At 43.0% G+C, this 12,163-nt stretch overlaps 1 pseudogene; it reads left to right on the top strand.

The window, feature by feature from the left end:
- The first annotated feature begins 8,112 nt into the window (after nucleotides 1-8,112).
- Nucleotides 8,113-10,320, top strand: LOC116893515 (annotated as a pseudogene).
- Nucleotides 10,321-12,163: the final 1,843 nt, after the last annotated feature.

Here is a 12,163-nt window from a genome sequence, read left to right as displayed (position 1 = left end):
TGGATACTGCAGCAGTAAGCGTGGCTGTGTGGGTACGTTGTCTAGGAATCCTTCGGGTGTATACCTTGGAGTGGTATAACTGGCTCACATGGTATTTTGGTTGGTAGCTTTTTGAGGAACGATCACGAATTCATTCCATACTACTTCATAGTAGAATGGCTGCCCAAGTGTACATTCCTACCAGCACTATATAGTGTTCCTCTTTCTTCAACTCCTTGCCAGCTCTTGTTGTCTTAGTGTTTTTGAAGATTTATTTATTTTATTTTGTGTATGAGTGTTTTGTCTGCATACGTGTATGAGCACTGCTGTGTGTGCACACTGCTCAGGGAAATAAGAAGAGTACATCAGATCCCCTGAAGCTGGAGTCACACCATGTGGGTATTGGGAATAACTCAGGTCCTCTGCAAGAATAAGTGCTCTGCACAACTAAGCCATATCTCCAGCCCCTAGTTAGTTGGTTATAGTTAGTTAGTTAGTTAGTTAGTTACTTAGTTTCCCCTTGAGTATAGTCATTCTGACTCTACTAATTGACACTAATCTCAATGTGATTTTCTTGACAGTGAAGGATGTTGAACACTTTAATTTTTAATTGGCCATTTGTATCTCTTCCTTGAGAACTATTTAATTGTTGGCTCACTTATTGATTAGGCCTTTTGAGTTTAAAATTTGGAGTTCTTTACAGGTTCTAGCAACTAATCCCCAGTTGGATGTATACCTGGCAAAGACTTTCTCCTGTTCTGTGGGCTGTCTCTTTGCATTGATAATGTGTTCCTTTGCTGGGAAGAACCTTTTCAATTTCCAGTAATCCAGATACAAATTCTGGATTTATTTTCTGTGCTATTATTTAGATTTTCTTCTAGAAATGCCAAAGTTTTAGGTATTGTATTAAGTTCAATTATTTATTTGTAATTGATTTTCATTCAGCATAAGAGATAAAGACCTAGTTTTGTTCTTTTACACATCTTTTCTCAGCAGCATTTGTTGAAGAGGCTTTGATCCCCAATGTATATTTTTAATGTTTGTCACAATTTATATGGCTAGAAGTTATGTTTGCTTCTGTTACCTCTATTCCATTCCACTGGTTTTTGTGTCTGTTCTTGTATCCATGCCATACTGTTTTTGTTACTATGGCTCTGCAGTATAGTTTGAGATCAGGTATTACAGTATCTCTGGAGTTCTTCTCACAGCTTAGAGTCTTTTGTCTAGTTGGTCTCTTCAGTACTGACAAGTGAATTTTTAGAATTCATTTTCTAGTTTTGTTTTGATTATCACTGGAATTTTAAAGGAAATTGGGTTTTATCTATAGATTGCATCAGCAACATAGCAATTGTCACGGCATTAATTTGGTCAGTCCATGAGAACACGGTGTCTCACTGTCTTCTGGTGTCTTTAATTACACCAGTGTTTCAAAGTTTTCATATTATTCATGTCTTTTATGTTCTTGGTTGAGCTCGTTCCTTATTTTAAGGTTTGTGGAATGATTGTTAATGTTTTCTCTCCTGATTTTCTTTTCAGTGTATATAAAGCCTCAGATTTTCACATATTGATTCTGTATCTTGCTGCTTTGATGGAAGTATCCATTAGCCCTGAGAGTTTTCACTGAGGTCTTTTATGTATAGAATCATACCATCTGCTAATAGAGATGATTGAACGGCTTTCTTTTCCACGTGTGTCTGTTTTGTTTACTTTCCTAATTGCTCTTTTGAAGAAATAGAGTAAAATATTGACTAAGAGATATGACAGTGGCCATCTCTATCTTGTTCCTGATTTTAGAAGAAATGGTGTAACTTTAATTTTTCATATTATTCCCTTTCCCAGTTTTCTGTCCATAAATCACCTTTCCCATCTCCCCACTTCTTCTATGAGGGTGTTCCCCCTCCCCAACCACCCACCCATTCCCACCTCCCCGCCCTGACATTCCACTACACTGGAGGGTCCAGCCTTGGCAGGACCAAGGGCTTCTCCTTCCATCAGTGCCCAACAAGGCGATCCTCTGTTACATATGCAGCTGGAGCCGTGGGTCTATCAATGTGTACTCTTTGGATTGTAGTTTAGTCCCTGAGAGCACTGGTAAGTCGGTATTGTTGTTCTTATGGGGTTTCAAGCCCCTTCAGCTCATTCAATCCTTTCTCTAACTCCTCCAACGAGGACCACATTTTCAGTTCAATGGTTGGCTGCAAGTGTCTGCCTCTGTATTTGTCACACTCTGACTGAGCCTCTCAGGAGACAGCTATATCAGACTCCTTTCTTGGCATCAGAAATATTGTCTAGGTTTGGTGACTGTATGTATTTGAGCTGGATTACCAGATGGGGCAGGCTCTGAATGGCCATCCCTTCAGTCTCTGTTCCAAACTTTGTCTCCATATTTCCTCCTATGAATATTTTGTTCCCCCTTCTAAGAAGGAGTGAAGCATCTGAACTTTGGTCATTCTTTTTCTTCAGTTTCATGTGGTCTCTGAATTGTATTTTGGGTAATCTCAGCTTTTGGGCCAATATCCACTTATCAGTGAATGCATACCATGTGTGTGGGTTTTTTTTGTTTGTTTGTTTTTGTTTTTTGTGATTGGGTTACCTCACTCAGGATGATATTTTCTGGTTCCATCCATTTGCCTATGAATTTCATGAAGTCATTGTTTTTAATAGCTGAGTAGTACTCCATTGTGTAAATGTACCACATTTTCTGTATCCATTCCTTTGTTGAAGGACATCTGGGTTCTTTCCAGCTTCTGGCTATAAGTAAGGCTGCTATGAACATAATGGAGCATGTGTCCTTGTTATATGTTGGAGCATCTTAGGTATGTGCCCAGGAGAGGTATAGCTGGGTGCTCAGGTAATACTATGTCCAATTTTCTGAGGAACCTCCAGACTGATTTCCAGAGTGGTTGTACCAGCTTGTAATCCCACCAACAATGGAGGAATGTTCTTTCTCCACATCCTCACCAGCATCTGTTGTCACCTGAGTTTTTTATCTTAGCCATTCTGACTGGTGTGAGGTGGAATCTCAGCGTTGTTTTGATTCACATTTTCCTGATGACATTTCTTAAATGCTTTAACCTCCCTTGTAGTCCACCACCCACCAGAGGCAGTGGAAAAGAAAGGTTAGGATACAGGGGTTGGTGGGGGGGGGGAAGTGGACCTGTTATAAAGGTTCTTTGGAGTAACTCCCATCTGTGTTGTCTGGAAAATGGCAATTGAGTTTACAGGTTAGCAGGCAGCAGCAGCTTGATTCACTGGCAAACACTTCATGGTACCCCTCCAGTCCAGTTTGGTAGAATCAGGTTAGCAACAGCGGTGACATGACCTAGTAGAGACAGCCAGGCCTTGGCCTCTGCTTGAGTCAGCAGGAGGGAGCAGGAGGAACACCAGGAGAAGTTCCTGGCTGTGCCTTTCTCAGGGAAGGGAAGATCAGAGAAGATGCAAGACCCACAAGTGTTACATAGCTAGCTGTACCAGCAAGCTAAGTTCTCTCTCTCAGTCACACCATGGAGTCCTATTAATACCTCTCAAACAGCCTGTGTGTCCTCCACGTGCCTTGCCTCAGCACAGGTTTTGTATCCAATCAGCCTGAGTCTGTGGAAGTGGCAAGAAACTGCAGCACACCACCAGAAGTTTTCTAGTGTGTTTCTCTCTATGGAGTTCCAATAAATGCAGCTCAACTACACAATGTAAGGCAGACCAATACATGCATGTTGTTAGCAAAGAATCCCTCATCACATGTCATTTCATGTGCTTGCTTTAGTAGAACATCCTCTCTCCTGTGTCTTCTTCAGTGAAATGTTCCTTCACAAGTCTGCCTGAGCCTTTCACACTTGAGTCCACTTTAACGAAATATTCCTTTATGTGTTTGCCCCAGCAAAACACCATCCAATTGACTTTCCAAAGAACCCTTAAGTCTCAACTTCACATCCCCTCCTCTCTTCCAACTCCCATCTCCACATACCCCTCCTCTGATTACCTTTCCACTTCTACTCAGAGAAGGGAAAGTCCCCCCTCCCCGCCCCCAGGTATCAACCCACCCTGGCATGTGAAGTCACAGCAGGACTGAGCACATCCTCTTCCTCCAAGGCTACAATCCACAGACCCAAAGAAAATGGGTAACAAAACTTTTTCTTACATCCCTTATCTAAAGCCTATCCATCTCCAAGAACTTGTGATACTACTCTTATAAAGCATATACCACTTATACACAACGAGATCTAGTTACAGATCCTCCGGTGTTCTATTTATCCTTGTGTTTCACATCATCTCTGGGATGCATCCCTAAAGCACGTTAACTCTGTGTATGTTTATATATGTGCAGGTGTGTGTGTGTGTGTGTGTGTGTGTGTGTGTGTGTGTGTGTGTGTGTACTCAGCTATCCTCATTTGCCATCTACTGTCTTTTTTCAAACAGGTTCTTTCTCTGGTCTGGAGCTTCCTGTGTAGGCTGGCTGGCCTGTGAGCCCCAGGGAGCTGCCTGTCACCCCCACACAAGTAAGTATTTCACAGTAAGTATTTTACCCATGAGCTATCATCCCAGCCCCAGATTTTAACTTTAAAATAGCTTTCAAATCTGACAGGAGAAATCTTTTGTCAGAAAGATCAATATTTTCCTTATCACTGTTTATTCTTGATTATGCAGTTTTCCAGATAAATATTATGTTAGCTTTGTTTAGTTAAAAAACCTAGCATTAGCAGCTTGAGGGATGGCTTTGTGTACTGCAGAGGACCTGGGCAGTTCTCAGCATCCTTTAACCCCAGCTCCAGGGGGAGCCTCTGGTCTCTGCAGGAACCTGAACTTAGTGCACATGGCCACACAGAGACATAACTAAAGGTAAAGTATTTTTTCAAACCTTATACTAAACTTGGTGTGTGATAAATGGAAAAAACCACAACCATTTAGGGGAAAACTATTTTTCAGAGTACTTTAATATTCTTAACATTTCCACTCACAAATGTCTTACTGCCCAATATAGGCCACTCAATCCTGTCACTGAATGAACATGTGTACATAGAAAGTTTTTGTATAGATGGATGCAAAGAATGCAGACCGACAGGAGCCGGATGTAATCGATCCTTAATGCCAGCAGCAAACCACTGAACTGTTGAAGGAATCAGAGAATGAACTGGAAGAGCTTGAAGGGGCTTGAGACCCCATATATTACAACAATGCCAAGCAACCAGAGCTTCCAGGGACTAAGCCACTACCTAAAGACTATATGGACTGACCCTGGACTCTGACCTCGAGGTAGCAATGAATATCCTAGTAAGAGCACCAGTGGAAGGGAAGCCCTGGGTCCCTCTTAAGACTTTAGACTGTGGGGGACAATTTAAGGAAGGGGGGGGGAGGGATGTTTGCCCGGAAACCGGGAAAGGGAATAACACTAAATGTACATAAGAAATACCTCAAGTTAATAAAAAAAAAAAAAAAAAAAGTTTTGTATGTGTGCATATCAATGTTATTATGTGTGTGTTCTATGCAATTTTTGTTATACTTTTGCTAGCCACTAGCTTTTTATTACATTTATTTATTTTGTGCATGCATGTGCACATGTGTCTGGGCATGCACATGCCACAGCATGCATGTGCACATGTGTCTGGGCATGCACATGCCACAGCATGCATGTGCACATGTGTCTGGGCGTGCACATGCCACAGCATGCATGTGGGAATCAGAGCACAGATTGCAGGAGTTGTTCCTCTCCTCCCACCATGTGGACCCTGGGAGTTGAACTCAGTTTGTCAGGCTTTGGCAAACACCTTTAACCACAGAGACAGCTCACCAGACTCTCAGATATTTGTTTTTCTACTGTAGCTGGGAACAGGAGACATTGTTACTGATCTTCGCTAGTTTCTAGGACCAGTGGTAATGTCTAATAATCTCCTGCTGGATTGTCACTTATTATGATATGTCCCTGCCATCTCTACTTGGTTGTATGTGTCTTTCTTAGCCAACAGTCATGGGGTGGTCTCAGTCTCTTGATCTGTAATTCTACTCCGTGAGTACCAGAATATCCTATGAGATGCTGAGCTGCACAGAGGGAGAACATGGAACCCAGGCTTCCAAAATATATGTAGCATGAGATTATCATTTTAATGATCCTTATGCAACTAAGTAGAACCAAAGATGCATGGCATCTCTCATTTCAGAGAATAAAACAGAGCCATAGCTATGCCCTCATGGAGGGAGAAATGAACATTAGTACCACATCATAACACACAGTCATAGAAATTCCAACATCATAGCAGTATTACTTTTTGTGATCTGTAATTCACCCCATAAGCTCCCAGAACCTTCTTTCATCAGAGAAGGACATGGTTTATTTCAGAGCAAGACAAAAACAGAGGGTTGACCAGTTGGCTAACCTCCTGACCTTGTTTTCTAAGTTGTTTTCTGAGCACACTGTCACTACAGGGTTGGAACATGCTGGAGCAATGGTTCTCACTTCAGGAGAGTCTGTAAGTGCCAACACAAACATGTGTGAGCCCCATCCTGGAAATTTCCTACTCTACAGTCACCTTTGGAGGGGGCATGGGCAGGTAGCTGGAACTAGTGGCCCTTCACAGCAATGCACCCTGACAAGAGCTTGTGTTTTTAAGCAAAATTTCTTTAAAGTATTCTGTAGACATATAGAAAGATGGGGCTTCCATCCAACTCCCAGTCAGCTTTTCAAAGTATGTGCTGTGAGCCCAGAGGTCAGAGCCCAATGACACATACCCCTCCACTACCAGCTTGAAATACGTTTATGCTCCTCAGCTGTTTTTGCTGATGCTGTAATTTGAAATCCCTCTAGGGGAAAGGCCCTAGAGTAAGAAGGCAGCTGAGTTCCCTGGTTCCCATGCAAACAGCCCACTGCACCCCAGGACTGTTCTTTTCTAAAACCTCCAGTGTTCCCATCAGGAGTGATGGGGGACACAGGCTCCAACTGTACTAAAAAAATCAATAATTAAGCAAAAAACGCATAATGAGATTGCTGTGAGCCCAAGATGGAGAGTCAGGCATGGAAAGCATCATTCCAGAGACTAGGAGCTTCTCAAGCTCAACAGCATGGCCCTGCTCACCTGCACACCTGCACACCTGCACACCCACACAGCATGGCCCTGCACACCTGTACACCCACACAGCATGGCCCTGCACACCTGCACACCCACACAGCATGGCCCTGCACACCTGCACACCCACACAGTGCCTGCACACCTGCCAGTGCCTGCACTGCCAGGGTGAATATCGGGCGTAGGTCTGCGGGATTGAAAGAAAACACGTACACAGATCACCTGTTTTCAGAGAGTGCCACCAAGACTTTACTGAGATCTCCTTATATACCCAAGGCAAAAACCATGGAAAACAACAAGGCAGGTGAAAATCCCCAACCAGGAAAACAGGAAAAGTCTGTGTGGTGGAAAGTTCCAGGCCCAACCAGGGGCACAAACAACTTCTTAAACAACAAGCTGGAAGGATCGGTGGGGAGGAAGGGGGCCATGGAAAATCCCAGCCCCAAATCAGGGGCTAAGAGCAGCTGCCAAGGGTGTAAACAACTTCGTGCTATAGCAGGCTAAAAGGCTCACCCCAAGGTAGGGCCCAACAATTCCCCCTCTTTTATTTTTTAAGTAGCGCCTGTCTTAGGATCAATCTGGGGTTCCAAAATGCTTTCCTGTCTCTGAAAACCCTGCCAGCCTCAGGGTTTCTGTCTTAGGCGAGTATGGTCCCAGAAGGTTGCCCATCTTTGGCTAAGTACTTGTCATACAAACTGAGCCTAATTTTGGCCGATGGATTATTCCCGGCCAATGAAAACCAAACCTGTTTGGTTTCAGACTGAGACTGATCTGTTGGTACTTTAAAACAGCCCAAGGGCAGCTGCTAAGAGCAAGCAATCAAGATAAGCATTTAAATCCCCAACAGCCTTGCTGCTATTAAGGACCTTAACAGGGTTACATACATAGAATGATAAAAGGTAGAACAAGATATAACATGGATTTCCCAAAGAAAGTTCAGTTGAGAGCAGTTTGTTGGTTGAGATTAAGAATGACCAACTGAATCTGAATATTAATGCCACTCTGCACAGTCAATGCCATGGTGACTTCTCCAGAACGTATCCATAGTCCCACAGTCCCAACGACAGCTGCCAATTGAGATATGGCCACACTGGCCACTGTAGCAGCAGTGGCTGAAATGGCGATGGCAGCAATGACTGTCTCAGTAATGTCAAAGTCTCTTTTATGCCTGTAGAGTACCACTGGGAATCAGCCTTCATCCAGAGGTATGGGGATCACACCAGGAACTTGAACAATCCATGTAGAATCTTCTTGTTCCCAGCAACTGGTCAGTAGGATAGGACCTGGAAGAACAATTGAGAATCTCCTCCCTTGACACTGCCTTAGTCCCTTTCTGAACCAAAAAGGAAAAAGGGTGCCCACACACATGGCACAGATTTTAGAAAATGTTTACTTTTTTTATTTGGGCAAAAACGTAGAGAGGTTTCAAAAATATCAGATACACTTCAAGAGGCAGTACTTAGAGGTTCAGGCCAGCACCTATGTGCTGGTCTAGGAGGCAGAAAACTACCATTTCTAACAATACTATTGGGGTACAGAATATTTCTCAATCCTATTAACACTAGCATTGGTAACAGTAATACTTAAATTAGCTATGGAAACATTACTAAAAGTAAACATGAATGAAAAAAGGAGCTATTTAATGAGGCTTTATAAAAATCTTAACAAATCATAGACTATCTTTTAAGATGAAAAGGTTAAGAATCATTCTTTTTACCTTTATGCAAGCTGCCATTTTACCTGTTGCGTGGTTTGTTATAATAACGGCAGGCCATGCTGTGCTATGTATTCCCACTGGCATCAGGATTGGGGGATTCTTCACAAAGCTTCAGTATATCTCCAGGTGAACTGTCGTCCACAGGACTCACACAACGCTCAGGAACCCAAACAGGGGCCTCAGCACCCTTGGGAAAGATGCGAGCTGATCCTCTCACCCTGACTAAGATGGGGTCAGGCCCCTTCCAGGCTCCCAAGGCCAGATCTTTCCATTTAACTAAACCATTAGGTGCTCTGTCCTTCCTCCAGTGCCTGTCAGCCGCTGAGAGACTAGCCTTATCCACAATTAAAAAATTAAGATATAAAGAATAGTTGAGGGACATGTTCGTTATTTTATTCCTTTCTGCTCTTTGACGCTGCCGCCGAGGAAGCATCGCTGAACGCTCTCATCCCCTGCCGTCACGTCTAAGTCAGAGTCCCCCAAGGAGCCGGAACAGCTGCGGAAGCTCTTCATTGGAGCGCTGAGCTTCGAAACAACCGACGAGAGTCTGAGGAGCCATTTTGAGCGATGGGGAACACTCCCCGACTGTGTGGTAACGAGAGATCCAAACACCAAGAGATCCAGAGGCTTTGGTTTTGTCACATACGCCACTGTGGAGGAAGTGGATGCTGCCATGAATGCAAGACCACACAAGGTGGATGGAAGAGTTGTGGAACCTAAGAGAGCTGTGTCAAGAGAAGATTCTCAGAGACCAGGTGCCCACTTAGCTGTGAAGAAGATCTTTGTTGGTGTTAAAGAAGACACTGAAGAACATCACCTACGAGATTATTTTGAGCAGAAAGGGAAAATTGAAGTGATTGAAATTATGACTGACAGAGGCAGTGGAAAAAAGAGGGGCTTTGCTTTTGTCACCTTTGATGACCCTGACTCTGTGGATACGATTGTTATTCAGAAATACCACACTGTGAATGGCCACAACTGTGAAGTAAGAAAGGCTCTGTGGAAGCAAGAGATGGCCATGCTTCGTCCAGCCAGAGAGGTCCAAGTGGTTCCGGAAACTTTGGTGGTGGTCATGGAAGTGGTTTTGGTGGCAATGACAATTTTGGTCAAGGAGGGAACTTCAGTGGTCGTGGTGGCTTTGGTGGCAGCCGTGGGGGTGGTGGATATGGTGGCAGTGGGGATGGCTATAATGGATTTGGGAATGATGGTGGTTATGGAGGAGGCGGCCCTCGTTACTCTGGAGGAAGCAGAGGCTATGGAAGTGGACAGGGTTATGGAAACCAGGGCAGTGGCTATGGCGGGAGTGGAGTTATGACAGTTATAACAACAGAGAAGGCAGAGGCGGCTTTGGCGGTGGTAGTGGAAGCAATTTTGGAGGTGGTGGAAGCTACAGTGATTTTGACAATTACAACAACCAGTTGTAATTTTGGACCGATGAAAGGAGGAAACTTTGGAGGCAGGAGCTCTGGCCCTTACAGTGGCAGAGGCCAGTACTTTGCTAAACCACGAAACCAAGGTGGCTATGGAGGTTCCAGCAGCAGCAGTAGCTATGGCAGTGACAGGAGGTTCTAATTACAGACAGGAAACAAAGCTTAGCAGGAGAGGAGAGCCAGAGAAGTGACAGGGAAGCCACAGGTTACAAGAGATTTATGAACTCAGCCAAGCACAGTGGTGGCAGGGTCCAGCTGCTACAAAGAAGACATGTTTTAGACAATACTCATGTGTGTGGGCAAAAACTCCAGGACTGTATCTGTGACTAATTGTATAACAGGTTATTTCAGTTTCTGCCTGTGGAAAGTGTAAAGCATTCCATGAAGGGTTTTACTGTAGACCTTTTTCACCCATGCTGTTGACTGCTAAATGTAAAAGTCTGATCATGACGCTGAATAAATGTGTTTTTCTTAAAAAAAAAAAAAGAATAGTTGATAATTTAGTAGAAGGGGCTTATACTCTCCCTCTTTTATTCTTTCAAGTTCGTTTTTTATGGTCAAATGGGCTCGCTCTACAATTTTTTAACCTTGAGAATTGTAAGGGATACCGGTTTTATGAAGAATATTGAAATAAGCACAAAATTGTTGAAATGTTTTGCTGGTATATGCTGGTCCATTATCAGTTTTTATTTGCCTAGGCACATTCATAAAGGCAAAGGCTTGTAAACAATGGCTTTTCACATCTTTGATCTTTTCTCCACTGTGAGCAGAAGCAAAGATCAATCCTGAATAGGTATCTATGGACACATGGACATATTTCAATTTCCCAAAAGAAGGTACATGTGTGACATCCATTTGTCAAATATCATTAGGCATCAATCCTCTAGGATTGACGCTCAGACTGGGTGAGGGTATTAACGGAGCACATGAGGGACATAGAGTAACTCTCTGAACAGCTTGCTCCTTGGTGCATCCTGTATGATGTCTTAAGGATTGTGAATTTATATGAAATTTTCTATGTAATTGGAGGGCCAAATCATAAGAATCAAGGGCTACAGCTACAAATTGTGGCCTAGTGTACAGATCAGCAGCAGCCATTACCTTCTGCCAAGGGGCCAGGCAATCCAGAGTGACCTCTGATATGCCCTACATAAATAGGCTCTCTGTGTCGCCACAATAATGCCTGCACTTGCAAAAGATAAGAGCAAATAGGAGACACGGGAGCAACATGTGCAGCAGTTTCCAAAGGTAAAATAATATTAGATACATAAACACTATCTGTATAAATATTGTAGGGCTTTTCAGGAAACAAGGATAGCGCCAAAAGAAGGGCCTTTAGTTCAGCCAACTGTGCTGAGGTGGAATCAAGCATCATTTTCTCCACTTTGCCCTCTGAAAGGACCTCAGCGTATCCCTTAGAGGAAAACATCAGTGAAAACTAATCTAGCCTTACTTAAAGGCTGATTTTTTTTTTACTATAGAGGGAAAAATCACAGGATATAACTTTAAAAACTGACAAATTTTATTTTCAAGATAATGGTTATCAAATTGAGAAGTAGTGGAACATGAAAAAAATAGACCAATCATCAAAAGTTCTAATCAAATTATTTACTTGCTCTTGATCATAAGGTAAAATAATAAATTTAGGCTCTACCCCAAAGACCTGAATACTTATTTTTTTTTTTGAGCTTTAAAAAGTAACTGCACCACTGCCTGGTAATAGGCATTGGGCCCTGACAATAAGATATCATCCATGTAATGAACAATATATAACTGAGGACATTTATCTCTAAGAAGCCTTAGGGCAGCAGCAACATAAATTTGACAGAGGGTGGGGCTATTAGCCATACCCTGAGGTAAAACTACCCAATGAAAGCGATGGGCCGGTTCCTTGAAATTAATCGAAGGCACACTGAAGGCGAATCTTTTACAATCTTTAGGGTACAAAGGGATAGTAAAATAGCAATCCTTTAAGTCAATAATTA

This window comes from Rattus rattus, chromosome 2 (genome assembly GCF_011064425.1).
Source record: "Rattus rattus isolate New Zealand chromosome 2, Rrattus_CSIRO_v1, whole genome shotgun sequence".
Taxonomy (NCBI): Eukaryota; Metazoa; Chordata; class Mammalia; order Rodentia; family Muridae; genus Rattus; species Rattus rattus.
Note: the sequence above shows the minus strand (reverse complement) of the source record. Positions and strands in the feature narration are given on the sequence as shown.